This window comes from Schistocerca piceifrons, unplaced genomic scaffold (assembly GCF_021461385.2).
Source record: "Schistocerca piceifrons isolate TAMUIC-IGC-003096 unplaced genomic scaffold, iqSchPice1.1 HiC_scaffold_701, whole genome shotgun sequence".
Lineage (NCBI taxonomy): Eukaryota > Metazoa > Arthropoda > Insecta > Orthoptera > Acrididae > Schistocerca > Schistocerca piceifrons.
In genome coordinates, this window is record NW_025728950.1 from 594,711 (window position 1) to 607,440 (window position 12,730).

General features: G+C 52.5%; 2 pseudogenes; both read right to left on the reverse strand.

Annotated features, from left to right (window-relative positions):
• Window positions 1–6,506: 6,506 nt before the first annotated feature.
• LOC124769414 lies at window positions 6,507–6,717 on the reverse strand (annotated as a pseudogene).
• Window positions 6,718–9,944: 3,227 nt separating this feature from the next.
• LOC124769415 lies at window positions 9,945–10,155 on the reverse strand (annotated as a pseudogene).
• Window positions 10,156–12,730: the final 2,575 nt, after the last annotated feature.

Below are 12,730 nucleotides of genomic sequence, written 5' to 3' on the forward strand. Positions count from 1 at the left end.
TGTCCACCACTTCAAGCAGGTGGCCGTCGAGGTAAAGTGCAGGATGAGGGTGGACCGTCCGACGCCTGCAGAAGTGCATAACTCGAGTCTTGGCAGCAGAGAACTGAAAGCCATGAGTCAGAGCCCATGATGCTGCCTTGCAAACGGCGACTTGCAGCCTGCGTTCGGCGACTCCCGTAGTCGTGGAGCTAAATGAGATGCAGAAGTCGTCGGCATACAAAGAAGGAGACACCGACGACCCCACTGCTGCAGCCAGACCATTAATGGCCACTAGGAATAAGGACACACTCAACACCGAGCCCTGTGGGACCCCATTTTCCTGTGTATAAGAAGAACTAGAGACGGCACCGACTTGCACCCGGAAAGAGCGGTGCAATAGAAAGGTTTGAATAAAAGCCGGGAGCCGTCCACGAAGACCCCACTCATACAACGTGGCGAGGATGTGATGCCTCCATGTGGTGTCATACGCCTTCCGCAGATCGAAAAATACAGCAACGAGATGCTGACGTCGGGCAAAGGCCGTACGAATAGCAGATTCCAGCCGCACCAAATTGTCTGTGGCGGACCGGCCCTGACGGAAGCCACCCTGGGATGGAGCGAGGAGACCGCGCGACTCAAGGACCCAACACAAACGCCGCCCCACCATACGTTCGAGCAATTTGCACAAAACGTTGGTGAGGGTAATGGGACGATAGCTGTCCACCGCCAGTGGGTCCGCACCTGGCTTCAAGATGGGGACAATAACACCCTCCCGCCACTGCGACGGGAACACGCCTTCGCTCCAAATGCGATTAAATATCGCAAGAAGGTGGGTCTGGCAGTCCCTGGAGAGATGCTTCAGCATCTGCGCGTGGATGCTGTCTGGGCCTGGTGCTGTATCAGGGCAATCGGCGAGGGCGGCGAGGAATTCCCTCTCGCTGAAAGGAGCATTGTATGTTTCAGAACGACGCGTGTGGAATGAGAACGGCGTCCGCTCGGCTCGCTCCTTTAGAGAGCGAAAGGCGGGGGGATAGGAGGCAGTCGCAGAGCTCTGAGCAAAGTGCGCGGCTAGCCGTTCAGCAATGGCGGCAGCGTCCGTGCAGACAGCGCCGTCCAAGGAGAGCCCAGGGACACCCATAGGGGTCTGGGAGCCATAAATCCGCCGGATCCGGGACCACACGTGCGAGGACGAGACACGGGAGCCCAGGGAGGAGACGTACCTCTCCCAGCACTCTTGCTTACGCCGTGCAATAAGACGACGGGCGAAGGCACGGAGCCTCTTAAAGGCGATGAGGGTCTCCAGAGACGGGTGCCGCCTATGACGCTGGAGAGCCCGCCTACGGTCGCGAATAGCCTCAGCAATCTCCGGCGACCACCAGGGGACAGCCTTCCGCCGAGGGAGGCCAGAGGAACGGGGGATGGCAGCCTCGGCCGCCGAAATGATGGACGTGGTGAAAACACGGACCACCTCGTCAATGTCACCCTGTGGGGGAGACGCAATGGTTACAGCGGAAGTAAAAGCTGGCCAGTCAGCCCTGTGGAGAGCCCAGCGGGGCAAGCGCCCAGAAGAATGACACTGTGGCAGTGACAAATAGATGGGAAAATGGTCACTGCCACACAGGTCAGGATGTACCCTCCAGTGGAGGGATGGGACAAGTCCAGGGCTGCAAATAGAGAGATCGATGGCCGAGAACGAGCCATGGGCCACACTGAAATGTGTGGGAGCACCGGTGTTCAAGAGGCTAAGGTCGAGCTGAGCCAACACATGCTCCACGGCCCGACCGCGATCATCGGAGACAGTCCCACCCCATAGAGGATTGTGGGCATTGAAATCGCCCAGAAGCAGCAATGGTGGCGGGAGTTGAGCCAGCAGCGCAGCCAAGACATGGCGGGGGAGCTCCCCATCCGGAGGAATGTAAACAGAGCATACAGTAATAGCCGGCGAGAGCTCAACCCTGGCAGCAACTGCCTCTAAAGGCGTCTGAAGGTGTACTGGCGAGCTACAGACAGAGTGGTGAACAAAGAGGCAAACCCCACCTGACGCTCGTTGACAGGCAGCACGGTTCTTATAGTATCCCCGATAACCGCGAAGGGCGGGGGTCCGCAGTGCAGGAAACCAAGTTTCCTGCAGAGCAATGCAGAGAACAGGGGAATCACTCAGAAGCATCCGGAGCTCTGGCAGGTGGCGGAAATAACCGCCGCAGTTCCATTGGAGAATGGAAGCAGGAAGGGACTGGGAGGGCGTGAATGCGACTAAGAGGCAGACAGCACTTCAGAGCCAACCGCCGCCACTGGGGGAGAGTCAGCTGAGTCCATAGGAGAGGCCCCCAAGGGTTCCGTGAGGGCGAGATCCGCGGCAGAGGCGAGGATCTCCACCTCATCCCCGGAGCCAGGACTATGTACAGCAGGCGGTGCTGAAACCGCCGGAACGTCCTTCTTCTTGGACACATTCCGTTCCTTCTTCTCGCGTCTGCCCTTAGGGTGAGAGGGCTGGGAGAGCTTCTCCGAAGGAGCGTCGGAGGCTGACGACGACGCAGAAGCCCTACGACCAGCAGGTGGCGGAACCTTCAGCCACTGGCTGACATCCGGCTGGGAAGGAGAAGAAACGGAGGAAGGGAGAGCCCCGAGGGACCCCTTCCGCGAGAGAGGAACCGGCGGAGGCAACGCCGCCGGAGAAGGAGGGGGAGGAATCGAGCCTCCCGGTTGTGGAGCAGATGTCACTCCCGAAGTAAGCTTGGGGGGAGCGACAGAAGAGGGTTTGCCCCCAACTGCTATGGGGGCAAGAGAGGAAGGCTTGCCCCCAGGCACGAGGGGGGCAGACAGAGATACATGGCCCCGAGGGCCCACTGAAGGCGGCACAGATGAAGCGACAACCGTCGCCCGTGCGGGCGACGATAACGTGGCTGCAGCATAAGATGTTCGAAGGGAAGCAGTGTATAACCTTTCATATTTCTGTTTAGCCTCTCGATAAGTAAGCCGGTCCAGGGTCTTAAATTCCATGATCTTCCGCTCCTTATGAAGAACGGGGCAATCCGGCGAGCATGGAGAGTGGTGCTCCCCACAGTTAACACATACAGGCGGAGGCGCACATGGAGAATCAGGATGAGAGGGGCGTCCGCAATCTCGACATGTAGCGCTGGATGGGCAACGGGAGGACATATGCCCAAACTTCCAGCACTGGAAGCACCGCATCGGGGGAGGCACGTATGGCTTGACGTCGCAACGGTAAACCATCACCTTGACCTTCTCGGGCAAGACATCACCCTCAAAGGCCAAGATAAAGGCACCGGTGGCCACCCTGTTTGTCTTGGGTCCTCGATGGACACGACGAACAAAATGCACACCACGTCGTTCCAAGTCGGCTCTCAGCTCGTCATCGGATTGCAACAAGAGGTCACGATGGTAAATAATCCCCTGGACCATATTTAAGCTACTGTGGGGAGTGACGGTAACAGGGACGTCACCCAGCTTATCACACAAGAGCAACGCTCGTGACTGGGCTGGGGAGGACGTCTTGAGGAGGATGGACCCATTCCTCATTTTTGACAACCCCGCCACTTCCCCAAACTTATCCTCCAGGTGTTCCACAAAAAACATAGGCTTCGTCGGAAGAAAGGAGTCACCATCAGTCCTGCTGCAGACAAGGTATTGCGGTACGTAAGGCTCCCGCTTGGCACTAGATCGGCGTCCCTCCCATGGCGCAGCCAACGAGGGGAACGTCTGAGGGTCATACTGCGCAGCATCGAAGTCTACTCTACCTCGCTTAGAGACGCTGGTGGCCGTGCGACCACCAGCTTGATGTGATTTATTGCGCTTCATTGCGCCACATCCGCCCAGATGCCACCTACTCCGAACGAGGGCTCTCCCCAAGGGCGCCACCCAGCCAAAGCAACGGGTACCTGGCCGATATCCCGTTGCCCGGAGTCCCCGTGCCCCAGACAAGATGGGCACATACTCCTTGGCATGCATGGGGAGGAAACAGCTCAGGCATCTGTAGTGCGATCCCTGCGTGGTCAGGGGGCTACCACCAAGAGGGTACATGACGACCCCACCACAACGGACTGGCTACCGTGCTGGATTTTAGGTGTTTAAAGGGTCCACAGTTGTCGTAGGCGCTAAGAAGAAGAGTGCGCACAAGGCGAGGGGGAGACCACCCAGAAGATGTTGGGCGTAGTCCCCCCCCCACGACAATAGGCAACATGCAAGATGGTGGAGCATGATGGACCAATACAAAAACACCACGTAAGGTGTCCTTCCCCAAATGGCACGCACTGACGACGGAAATTTGGAAGAAAAAAAGGAGGTCAAACCCAAGAGGGGACCATCACAGAAGGCCGAAACGTTTGAGACTCCTTTTAGTCGCCTCTTACGACAGGCAGGAATACCGCGGGCCTATTCTTACCCCCGAACCCGCAGGGGGTGCCTTGTCGGTGGCCACTGTTAGGACGTAACTTTGATTGAGGTAATAGTCCTTGACTGTCGTCATCCGGAATGGAATATGTGTCAAACATACTGGTGCACGCGCCGATTGTGGGCGATAACGGTCGAAAAGCACCGCTGTTGTACGACCTGGGTCAATCTCACGCAAAGTGGCGATACTTTGAATCAGGATTGCCGCACATTTGCGGGGAAAGTCAATGAGTCCAAGGCCACTATCGACCTTTGGCAGTGTACAATTCTGCGCATCAACTTTGAATAGTGCATGCCGCCACAATAGGCAATATACTGTTTGTGAGATGGCTCTGCTGGTTTGTTTCGGTAGCGTATGGAGTTGTGCTACATACTATGCCCGTGATAGGATGTATGTACTAATCAGTTGGATTCGTTGATGGAGGTCGAGTCGTCGATCAGTGTGACTCATGCAAAATCCTCTGATGCGCGTGAGAATCCGCCTGCACGTGAGTGTTAACATGCGCTGCGGACAGTCAGTCACCTCAAGACCCAAGATACGTTGTTCCCCTACAATCCGGTTGCATGGGCGTTCGATGGTCAATGATCGTGGCCCTAGTGGCATTAGCACCATTTTGTTGGATTTTAACATGGCACCGGATGCTCGTTCATAAACGTGGAGGACTCGGCGAACCGAATCGATGTCATTGGCGTTTGCTACAAACACACCTACACCATCCGCGTATGCCGCACTGCGGAAGGTGACGCCTGGGAAAGGAACACCATCGACCATCCGTCCGATGTCACGCAGCATGGGGTCCAGCGCCAAAGCGATAAAATACACTGACAAGGGACAGCCTTGTCGAACTGATCGTCTGATGGGAATTGGTCGTGATCTGCAGCCGTTCACAATGATTCTGGAATTTGCTCCATCCAAGAAGTGCCGGATGACTCTTATGAAGTGCTCCCCGAAACCCTTCCGCGACATAACGGCCAGCAGGTAAGGATGGGAGAAGGCACCGGCGAAATCTAGAGATCAATTGAAGCCGGGGTTCGAGCGTCGGCGGTGGGTGAGTAAGACAGCATCACGGTATATAGAAGCAGCGGTGAAGGTGGTTCGATTCGAAACGCCAGTGTACCTTATTCATTACCTGTTTAAGATGTGAAGCCACACTTCGTGCCACCAACTTATAATCAGTGTTAAGAACACGTCCTTAGCCCGACAGTGACCTGTGACCTTTGGATTAAGGACAATACGTACAGCTAGAAAATCGGCGGGTAGCTCGCAACCAGCAAACATCTCCTCGCACGTTTTGCAGAAGCGGTCTCCTAACAGGCCGGAAAACCTAGCACTTCGATTAGTGCTGGAATGGCACAATCGAAGGGCGGTATCCTTGCGGAGTACCGCCAGAGATGAAAAACCGCAGTGTCAGGGCCTAAATGCTTGCAGCGTGTGCGCTCCACATGTGGGAGTGACACACGGTGGTGCGGGCCGATATGGCAACAGGCGACCGTCGAAAACATCGCAAAGGCAAGTGCCGGAAGGAACGACCAAATACGAGATCACTCGTCAACATCCCAGTACTACCCTCCATGTCGAGGAGTAAACTGCGACTCCCATTTGAACGCCGCTAGCTGCCAGGGCAGTGGAGAAGCCGTGAGGCCGCCCCACAGCAGCGTCAGGCCGGTGCGAGCTATACTGGCGCGAGCTACACCTAGCCGAGTGCTTACATCGTCCACCGCCTACTGCATATGTGTGTGTGCGTGTGTACACACGTATTCAGCGTGCGTGCGGCGGCGACGACGACGACGTTCGCGAGGAGCTAAGGATATAACTCCAAAAAATGTAATTAAAATAATCTGTGCCCGGACCATAAAAGACACTAACGAGGCATCCGAAGGCACTGTCCTGTGCCCCCATAAATTACCAGCCTAGCGTAATGCGGCTGCAAGTGCCGTCCGGCTAACCGCAAAAAAAAAAAAAAAATTCTTAAGATAATCTTAAATTAATGAAAAGAAATCGTGGTGTGTAAGCAACTAACTACTGGGCACATCAACAACTACGACAAGTTTTGCTACCAGCGGAATATCTGATCACTGCAGAAAGTTAACCCATTTCAGGCTGTGTTTTAATTAATTTTAGGTGGGCCGATCCCGGCGGTACTTCAATGCCGGGCCAACCCGCGACAGAGGTGGAGCAAGCCCCTAGCACTCCGTCATAAGCCAAAAATGAGTGTAATATTCTGGTCGTGTGATGCAGGACGTATCAGATATTAAGCTGATAAGACAAATACTACACTTTTTTCCCTCCTACCTCCCCTATAGACCTACCTTTTCCTCTCCAAAAATGCCGCCATCCTCTAGTGTCGACGCAGCACGTAAAGCAGGGTGTTGTTAGTAGCAAGACTCATTGCCATAAACCGAAAATAAAAGCGGAGGCATACTCTGCTATGCCTTGGGGGCGACGACACACTACTCAGAAACACACCTCCCTCTCCAGGTGTGAAGCAAGTGATGATGTTAAAAACTAAATAGAAAGAAATAAATAAAGACAGAAATGAAGGCAAAATAAAAAAAAAACAGCGACGGCAGCACACTCAAACGAAACTGGCGAGATAATCCCATCGCCCATAGAATTAACGAAGTAATAATCCTCTAAGATAGTTTATGTTTTCCAATTTTCCAATAATTTTTCATACAAGGTTCACACAATTTCCGTGTTAACAATTTCCATATTATCAGTATCATAGAACAGTCTACTCTAGTGATGCCCTGAAGGCCAATATCAAATCTGGGGTATGGGTAAGTCAAGGGTAGTTTGAAAGTCTGAGTGACAAAGATCCAGGGGTACACTCAGGCAATTCTTATACGAGGTGCCTTAGTCAGCCCGGAACACCTTTTGATAACCATGAACCATTGCAACTTTAAGAAATCTTCCAAAAGTAATGGTATATTTCCGGTCAGATTCCGCCAGGCGATGCTGGCTCCAAAGGTAGTCCATGAAAGAGACAGCATCGGTGAGGCAAAGGTCATAGATCGTGAAAATGGTGTGGCCCAAGAGCCACACCATTGCGTTACGTCGTGTTCGTTGGTTGGTCTGAATATCAGGGGTAAGGAACCAGTCGATTGACACATAGTCCAGTGTAGTCCCACCGATCAGCGCTAATAGCACACGTGCAAGGTCCCACACTTCTGTGACGTGAGGGCATAAGAGACGATGCTCTCTGGTGTCTACGTCACCACATCGGCCGCAAGCAGCCGAGGGCCATAGGCGGATGGCCGCCAGGCGGTGATTAGTGGGTATTAAATTGCTTACAACGCGATACCATAGCGCTGAAACTTCTGTGGGAAGGGCTGGGTGGTTGATATTAGCCCAAGCTTGGTGCCAGATGAACGACGGTCGTCTGTCCTCCAATTTATGTGGTGTGGGCTGGCCTCGAAGCGCCTAGTAAAGGCGCTTCGATGTGCGTGCCTTGTCGGTGGCCACTGTTAGGACGTAACTTTGATTGAGGTAATAGTCCTTGACTGTCGTCATCCGGAATGGAATATGTGTCAAACATACTGGTGCACGCGCCGATTGTGGGCGATAACGGTCGAAAAGCACCGCTGTTGTACGACCTGGGTCAATCTCACGCAAAGTGGCGATACTTTGAATCAGGATTGCCGCACATTTGCGGGGAAAGTCAATGAGTCCAAGGCCACTATCGACCTTTGGCAGTGTACAATTCTGCGCATCAACTTTGAATAGTGCATGCCGCCACAATAGGCAATATACTGTTTGTGAGATGGCTCTGCTGGTTTGTTTCGGTAGCGTATGGAGTTGTGCTACATACTATGCCCGTGATAGGATGTATGTACTAATCAGTTGGATTCGTTGATGGAGGTCGAGTCGTCGATCAGTGTGACTCATGCAAAATCCTCTGATGCGCATGAGAATCCGCCTGCACGTGAGTGTTAACATGCGCTGCGGACAGTCAGTCACCTCAAGACCCAAGATACGTTGTTCCCCTACAATCCGGTTGCATGGGCGTTCGATGGTCAATGATCGTGGCCCTAGTGGCATTAGCACCATTTTGTTGGATTTTAACATGGCACCGGATGCTCGTTCATAAACGTGGAGGACTCGGCGAACCGAATCGATGTCATTGGCGTTTGCTACAAACACACCTACACCATCCGCGTATGCCGCACTGCGGAAGGTGACGCCTGGGAAAGGAACACCATCGACCATCCGTCCGATGTCACGCAGCATGGGGTCCAGCGCCAAAGCGATAAAATACACTGACAAGGGACAGCCTTGTCGAACTGATCGTCTGATGGGAATTGGTCGTGATCTGCAGCCGTTCACAATGATTCTGGAATTTGCTCCATCCAAGAAGTGCCGGATGACTCTTATGAAGTGCTCCCCGAAACCCTTCCGCGACATAACGGCCAGCAGGTAAGGATGGGAGAAGGCACCGGCGAAATCTAGAGATCAATTGAAGCCGGGGTTCGAGCGTCGGCGGTGGGTGAGTAAGACAGCATCACGGTATATAGAAGCAGCGGTGAAGGTGGTTCGATTCGAAACGCCAGTGTACCTTATTCATTACCTGTTTAAGATGTGAAGCCACACTTCGTGCCACCAACTTATAATCAGTGTTAAGAACACGTCCTTAGCCCGACAGTGACCTGTGACCTTTGGATTAAGGACAATACGTACAGCTAGAAAATCGGCGGGTAGCTCGCAACCAGCAAACATCTCCTCGCACGTTTTGCAGAAGCGGTCTCCTAACAGGCCGGAAAACCTAGCACTTCGATTAGTGCTGGAATGGCACAATCGAAGGGCGGTATCCTTGCGGAGTACCGCCAGAGATGAAAAACCGCAGTGTCAGGGCCTAAATGCTTGCAGCGTGTGCGCTCCACATGTGGGAGTGACACACGGTGGTGCGGGCCGATATGGCAACAGGCGACCGTCGAAAACATCGCAAAGGCAAGTGCCGGAAGGAACGACCAAATACGAGATCACTCGTCAACATCCCAGTACTACCCTCCATGTCGAGGAGTAAACTGCGACTCCCATTTGAACGCCGCTAGCTGCCAGGGCAGTGGAGAAGCCGTGAGGCCGCCCCACAGCAGCGTCAGGCCGGTGCGAGCTATACTGGCGCGAGCTACACCTAGCCGAGTGCTTACATCGTCCACCGCCTACTGCATATGTGTGTGTGCGTGTGTACACACGTATTCAGCGTGCGTGCGGCGGCGACGACGACGACGTTCGCGAGGAGCTAAGGATATAACTCCAAAAAATGTAATTAAAATAATCTGTGCCCGGACCATAAAAGACACTAACGAGGCATCCGAAGGCACTGTCCTGTGCCCCCATAAATTACCAGCCTAGCGTAATGCGGCTGCAAGTGCCGTCCGGCTAACCGCAAAAAAAAAAAAAAAATTCTTAAGATAATCTTAAATTAATGAAAAGAAATCGTGGTGTGTAAGCAACTAACTACTGGGCACATCAACAACTACGACAAGTTTTGCTACCAGCGGAATATCTGATCACTGCAGAAAGTTAACCCATTTCAGGCTGTGTTTTAATTAATTTTAGGTGGGCCGATCCCGGCGGTACTTCAATGCCGGGCCAACCCGCGACAGAGGTGGAGCAAGCCCCTAGCACTCCGTCATAAGCCAAAAATGAGTGTAATATTCTGGTCGTGTGATGCAGGACGTATCAGATATTAAGCTGATAAGACAAATACTACACTTTTTTCCCTCCTACCTCCCCTATAGACCTACCTTTTCCTCTCCAAAAATGCCGCCATCCTCTAGTGTCGACGCAGCACGTAAAGCAGGGTGTTGTTAGTAGCAAGACTCATTGCCATAAACCGAAAATAAAAGCGGAGGCATACTCTGCTATGCCTTGGGGGCGACGACACACTACTCAGAAACACACCTCCCTCTCCAGGTGTGAAGCAAGTGATGATGTTAAAAACTAAATAGAAAGAAATAAATAAAGACAGAAATGAAGGCAAAATAAAAAAAAAACAGCGACGGCAGCACACTCAAACGAAACTGGCGAGATAATCCCATCGCCCATAGAATTAACGAAGTAATAATCCTCTAAGATAGTTTATGTTTTCCAATTTTCCAATAATTTTTCATACAAGGTTCACACAATTTCCGTGTTAACAATTTCCATATTATCAGTATCATAGAACAGTCTACTCTAGTGATGCCCTGAAGGCCAATATCAAATCTGGGGTATGGGTAAGTCAAGGGTAGTTTGAAAGTCTGAGTGACAAAGATCCAGGGGTACACTCAGGCAATTCTTATACGAGGTGCCTTAGTCAGCCCGGAACACCTTTTGATAACCATGAACCATTGCAACTTTAAGAAATCTTCCAAAAGTAATGGTATATTTCCGGTCAGATTCCGCCAGGCGATGCTGGCTCCAAAGGTAGTCCATGAAAGAGACAGCATCGGTGAGGCAAAGGTCATAGATCGTGAAAATGGTGTGGCCCAAGAGCCACACCATTGCGTTACGTCGTGTTCGTTGGTTGGTCTGAATATCAGGGGTAAGGAACCAGTCGATTGACACATAGTCCAGTGTAGTCCCACCGATCAGCGCTAATAGCACACGTGCAAGGTCCCACACTTCTGTGACGTGAGGGCATAAGAGACGATGCTCTCTGGTGTCTACGTCACCACATCGGCCGCAAGCAGCCGAGGGCCATAGGCGGATGGCCGCCAGGCGGTGATTAGTGGGTATTAAATTGCTTACAACGCGATACCATAGCGCTGAAACTTCTGTGGGAAGGGCTGGGTGGTTGATATTAGCCCAAGCTTGGTGCCAGATGACCGACGGTCGTCTGTCCTCCAATTTATGTGGTGTGGGCTGGCCTCGAAGCGCCTAGTAAAGGCGCTTCGATGTGCGTGCCTTGTCGGTGGCCACTGTTAGGACGTAACTTTGATTGAGGTAATAGTCCTTGACTGTCGTCATCCGGAATGGAATATGTGTCAAACATACTGGTGCACGCGCCGATTGTGGGCGATAACGGTCGAAAAGCACCGCTGTTGTACCACCTGGGTCAATCTCACGCAAAGTGGCGATACTTTGAATCAGGATTGCCGCACATTTGCGGGGAAAGTCAATGAGTCCAAGGCCACTATCGACCTTTGGCAGTGTACAATTCTGCGCATCAACTTTGAATAGTGCATGCCGCCACAATAGGCAATATACTGTTTGTGAGATGGCTCTGCTGGTTTGTTTCGGTAGCGTATGGAGTTGTGCTACATACTATGCCCGTGATAGGATGTATGTACTAATCAGTTGGATTCGTTGATGGAGGTCGAGTCGTCGATCAGTGTGACTCATGCAAAATCCTCTGATGCGCATGAGAATCCGCCTGCACGTGAGTGTTAACATGCGCTGCGGACAGTCAGTCACCTCAAGACCCAAGATACGTTGTTCCCCTACAATCCGGTTGCATGGGCGTTCGATGGTCAATGATCGTGGCCCTAGTGGCATTAGCACCATTTTGTTGGATTTTAACATGGCACCGGATGCTCGTTCATAAACGTGGAGGACTCGGCGAACCGAATCGATGTCATTGGCGTTTGCTACAAACACACCTACACCATCCGCGTATGCCGCACTGCGGAAGGTGACGCCTGGGAAAGGAACACCATCGACCATCCGTCCGATGTCACGCAGCATGGGGTCCAGCGCCAAAGCGATAAAATACACTGACAAGGGACAGCCTTGTCGAACTGATCGTCTGATGGGAATTGGTCGTGATCTGCAGCCGTTCACAATGATTCTGGAATTTGCTCCATCCAAGAAGTGCCGGATGACTCTTATGAAGTGCTCCCCGAAACCCTTCCGCGACATAACGGCCAGCAGGTAAGGATGGGAGAAGGCACCGGCGAAATCTAGAGATCAATTGAAGCCGGGGTTCGAGCGTCGGCGGTGGGTGAGTAAGACAGCATCACGGTATATAGAAGCAGCGGTGAAGGTGGTTCGATTCGAAACGCCAGTGTACCTTATTCATTACCTGTTTAAGATGTGAAGCCACACTTCGTGCCACCAACTTATAATCAGTGTTAAGAACACGTCCTTAGCCCGACAGTGACCTGTGACCTTTGGATTAAGGACAATACGTACAGCTAGAAAATCGGCGGGTAGCTCGCAACCAGCAAACATCTCCTCGCACGTTTTGCAGAAGCGGTCTCCTAACAGGCCGGAAAACCTAGCACTTCGATTAGTGCTGGAATGGCACAATCGAAGGGCGGTATCCTTGCGGAGTACCGCCAGAGATGAAAAACCGCAGTGTCAGGGCCTAAATGCTTGCAGCGTGTGCGCTCCACATGTGGGAGTGACACACGGTGG